Source organism: Haemaphysalis longicornis, unplaced genomic scaffold (genome assembly GCF_048455015.1).
Source record: "Haemaphysalis longicornis isolate Haplotype H1 unplaced genomic scaffold, Haemaphysalis longicornis Haplotype H1 scaffold_8, whole genome shotgun sequence".
Classification (NCBI taxonomy): Eukaryota; Metazoa; Arthropoda; class Arachnida; order Ixodida; family Ixodidae; genus Haemaphysalis; species Haemaphysalis longicornis.
This window is the reverse complement of record NW_027526445.1, coordinates 6,973,756-6,978,821: the sequence shown is the minus strand read 5'-3', so window position 1 is coordinate 6,978,821 and position 5,066 is coordinate 6,973,756. Positions and strand designations below refer to the sequence as shown.

Genomic DNA, 5,066 nt, shown 5'->3' with positions numbered 1-5,066 from the left:
TCGACAGCATGGAGCCCCGCTTCATATTCAATCTGCCCCCCTACCCGGACTTCGAGCACCACCATCCTGGAACCTGGTTCCGTGAAATGGCGGCGCGCGTCCAGCTATGGCGCATCGACTCACAGGCTCAAGGGTAGCAGATTGCCCTAGCCTTCCTTCCAAACTACCTGCGCATTCACAACATAGAATACAGTGAGCAACCATACGACGATCTCAAGGTCCCTGTGATGGCACTCGTCAGCACGAGCCCTGCTTGCCCAAATGACTCGGCATCGCTTCACGTCGTTGCCTCCTCGCACGACACGCCAAGCGTTTGAACGGGATATGCATCCAACGGCTTGCAGTGTCATCGGTGTCCTTGTAACAAGCCTGTGGCCTGAGCCCGGTGTTACGTAACATCAACACCCGGCTTCGCTGAACATTCGACCTCAAGCTCGACTCCTTCCACGCTCTCTGCGACCAACGACCCGACTCCCGGCACGTTGACACTATCGCTCAGTACTGCGGCCTTGCCATCTTGCCCCCCGTTTTACCCTGAAAACCCCAGGGTGTGTCTTTGCCAGATGGAGTGCGTTTTTGACCTCTACGGTGTCACGACGCAGCAGGACCGTTACTTTCAGATCCACGAGCTGTTACCCTCTAGCCTGGCCTCCATCTTGCCGGAACCTGGAGCCCGCACTGATGACGAGCTTAGGGCCTTTCTACCGGCGCAGTCTGGCCGTTTGCCGAAGCCATACGCGCAAGCCACTGAGCCTTGCTCCATGGACGTCACGGCCCTGCTGCCTCGCACCAGCCCTCTTGCAGCGACCGCGTTGCCGTGCTGCAATGATGCAACGACAACGATGGCCCCATTATGCCTCACGGACCACAGCGATGCGGTAACATGTAGAGGAGACTGTACCCCCCACCCCTGCAGCATTCTGTCCACCACCGCAGCTGCGCTGTCTCCGCGTTCTACTCAAACAGCAGGGTGGCGTTTGAGGCAACCGCCTTTGCCACCTGTTGTATTCGTTCGTTTTCTACCGGGCAGAAAACCATCTCCCCCTCCCTTTACTCTCTCTTGATGCCAACGCATATAATCACGCTTCTGACAATAAGCGCCGTCGTTGGCTGCCCGACCATTGTCCATGCTGCTGCGCTGCGCGCGCCTCTGTTACTACATTGGCGACGAGCCCGGAAACCGCCCCTGCTACCCTGAAAGTTGAAGCCAACGTCCTGCCGCAACAATTACAGGCGACCATGACCAGCCTCCAGCTCACGATCTTCGACGACACAAGAGATAAGTGGAAAGCGTACCATATTCGGGCTCAAGCGCATTTTGAAGCAAATGCTATTACTGACTCCAAACGGCACAGAGCACTTCTGTGTCAGCACCCAACACACAGACTGTGCAAGTTTTAGCGGGGCTAATTGCACCTCGAACGCCGAATTCATTTACTTACGCCGAAGCGGTCACAGCCCTAAATGACTACTACGATGCCAAGCGTCACGAGATAGCAGAAAGCCACAAATTTTTCACCGGGTGCCAACACGAAGGACAGTCGGTGCACACATTCCTAGTCAAAATATGGCGCATAGCAGACAATTGCCACTGTGGAAGTGCGCTAGACCGAATGTTGAAGGACCGGATTGTTTTCGGCGTACGCTTAGCTACCTTGCGGAAGCAGTTACTGGCAAAGACAGATTTACCCCAGAGGAGGCTGAAACAATGGCCATTGCAGCCGAGGCAACTGACAGCAATGCGAAAGATATGAGTGCAGAACCACCGACTGTGCTAAAAATGCAAGCCCATCATCGCTCACCCTCTCGAGGTAACGGTACACGAGGCGTGTCGCATGACTACGGCCAATGTTGAAGCACGAAGCACGACGATAACGCCTGCCGCTGGGCTAACGCACGCTGCTATCGCTGTGGGCGACGCGGTCATTTCCAAAGAAATGCTGCAGTGCTTCAACTCATGCAAAGGTTGGAAAGCGGGCAGCGAGTGTAAAGGCACTGACAGTGTAACGCGCGTCTAGCAACGACGACATGGATAGCTCCCACGTGGGACGTTAATTTCGGGAAGGAAAATTGGTTTGGAACCACCCATATGCCGCACGTTTCGATGGGGTGACGTAGAACTCACCATGGAAGTGGATACGGATTCCCCGGTGCGCGTCGTATCGCGCCAAGTGTACGATCGACACCACGCACAGTGGCCGCGCTTACAAACACCACGAATCAAGCTGTCGTGTTACGTGGGACAGCTTCCGGTGTTCGGTGAACTAGAACTTCCAATGAGGTATAAAAATGTATCTGTGCCTTGTCCGCTGATTGTGCTTGACTGTGCAGGACCCAGCCTATGTGGCCGCGACCTCATTGCTTTGCTTGACAAGACGGGCGTTCCGATTGGAGACCTGACTGCCGCGGACCCTACAACAAGTGCCGAGCCAAGCGACCATATGCTTAACCGACTGCTCGGCGAGTTCGAGGATGTTTTCTCAACAGACCTTGGACTAATCAAAGGTCCACCAGCCAGCCTGAAACTCAAGGAGATGGCGACACCAGAATTCTGTAAGCCCAGATATCTTCATTGCGCCCTCCGCGATAAGGTCTCCCGTGAAATTGATCGGCTTGTGCCACTTGGTGTTCTATCGCCTGTGCAACATGCAGAATGGGCTACGCCTATCTTGGTCGTTTTGAAAAAAGACGGAAGTGTGAGGATATGCGGTGACTTTGGGGTCACCCCCAACCCAGCATGTGAGGTCGAGCATTACCCTCTTCCGGTGGTAGAGGACATGTTCACAAGCTTAAACGGATGCCAATATTTCGGCATCTTGGATTTAAAAGATGCATACAATCAGGTGCCCCTTGACGAAGCGTACAGCGGGCTGTGTGTCATTAACACACACCGCCAGCTTTTCCGGTATAATAGACTTCCGTTTGGAATAGCTTCCGCACTGGCTATTTTTCCAAGAAAGATTGATGCAGTACTCGGCGGGCTGCCGGGTGTCCAAGCCTACCTTGACGACATGCTAGTGTCAGAAAGCAAGTGTGATAATGGAGAGCAGCTAAGAGAGTGTTGGAGAGGTTCCGGGTGCACGGCGTTAACTTAGGATTGACAAACGCTAGTTTCGGCAGCCTTCCGTCTCTTACCTTGGCCATCGTATACATCAGCAACGCCTCCACCCCATTGAAAATAACGTAGACGCCGTAATGCAAGCCATGCGCCAACGTAACATTAGCGAATTGCGCTCGTTCCTTGGCATGCTCACGTTCTACGCTCGTTTTCTGCCCAATATGTCGACTGTGCTCAGCCCATTTTATCAGCTCATGGAAAAACGATCCCGTTGGGAATGGCAGGAACCGCAGCAGTCAGCGTTCAAGAAAGCGAAAGAAATTTTGAAGAATGCGCAACTTCTCGCTCATTTCGATCCCAACAAAGAACTGAAGCTAGAATGTGAGGCTTCCCCATATGGCGTGGGTGCTGTTCTGTTTTACTCCGAGGGAAATGAGCACAGACGAGTTGGGTTTCGTTCCATGACGTTAACAAAAGCGGAGCAAAACTACTCTCAGCTGGAGTGAGAAGCATTGGCACTGATATTTGGGGTTTCTCGTTTTCGTGACTACCTGGTAGGTCGGCAATTCACCCTTGTAACCGACCATTAGCTTCTGCTGGGACTGCTCAAGCCTGACCGCCCAACGCCGCCGATGCCACCGCGCGCATTCAGCGATGTGCACTGTTCCTGGGAGGCTACCAGCACAAGCTACAGTACGTTACGGGGAACCAACTACTGACAGCAGATGCCCTCAGCAGACTACCAGCCCCGACGGCAGCGGAACCGTTAGCTTAAAACGGGACCCTACCGAGTACGTACTGTCGTTGGAAGCCCTTGAAGAAGGTATAGTGACGACGCACGAGTTGCAGGAGCGCAGTGCCAAGGACACGTTGTTAGCTTGTGTCGCGGGATACATCTTGCATGGCTGGCCTCGAACCCCAAGTGGAATGGCGCCCGACTTGTTGCCGTTTTTTGATCGCAGAATGGAGCTCACCGGCTGATCTATCGGGGCAACATAGTCGTTATACCATGGAAGGTACGGGAGAAGATGTTGCAGCTTCTACACGAAACACACCAGGGCTCCTCGTCAATGAAATCGCTGGCCCGGTCTCTGTTTTGGCGGCTAGGGATGGACAGGGACATTCAGGCATTGTCGGCGCAGTGTGTAAGCTGTGTAGAAAATCTGCCCATGCCTGCGGCAGCACCACAGGGAAGTTGGCCGAAAATGGCCGAGAGGTGGTCGCGGATTGACATCGATTTTGCGGGCCCGTTAGCCGGCAAGATGATACTTGTGTTGGTAGATGCTCACACGAAGTGGATTGGTGCAGCACCCATGAGGCATGCGAACACAGCGGGTACCATTCGCTCCTTAAGGAGTGTGCCACGCACAATCGTGTCCGTTGGAGGCACACAATTCCCGATTCAGGAGTTCGTAACGTTTTTAGCAACAAACAAATACTGTGCACCTGCGTACAGCGCCTTTCCATCTTCAGTCAAACGGATCAGCGGAAAGAGCAGTGCGAACCATTAAAGACGGCTTGCGGAAAATGTAAGATGGCCCACTGGAAGATAACCTCAAGCGCCTGTTATTTCATTACAGGAGGACCCCGCAAAAGGAAAGAAAGTCACCATCGGAAATGCTTCTCGGCTACCAGCTCCGTTCCCGTCTTGACACATGCCTGCCACCCAAGGATGAGAATTTGTCGCTGGGCGCTGACGACTGGACCATCTCACCAGGCAGCAGCGTGTACGTGCGGAACTACGGTGTCGGCAAAAGGTGGACTTCTAGACGTGTAAAATCAGCTTAGAGAGCGAGAATGATAGCAGTGGACACGCCAACGGGGGTAGTGCAGCGTCAAATGGACCAAGCCCGCCGCCGTCGCGAATCGACGCCGGAGTCTGCATCTGCAAAAGCGATTGAAGGCGCGGAGGCTGAAGGTGAACCTGACAGCGTGAATACTCCTGTCCCTTCATCTCCTGCGTTGCAACGCACGCCCAGGCGGAAGGAGCAAGAGCGAACCCCACAGC

At 54.0% G+C, this 5,066-nt stretch overlaps 1 pseudogene; it reads left to right on the top strand.

Annotated features, from left to right (window-relative positions):
• The first annotated feature begins 1,206 nt into the window (after positions 1–1,206).
• Positions 1,207–4,846, top strand: LOC144149744 (uncharacterized; annotated as a pseudogene).
• The last annotated feature ends 220 nt before the right edge of the window (positions 4,847–5,066 follow it).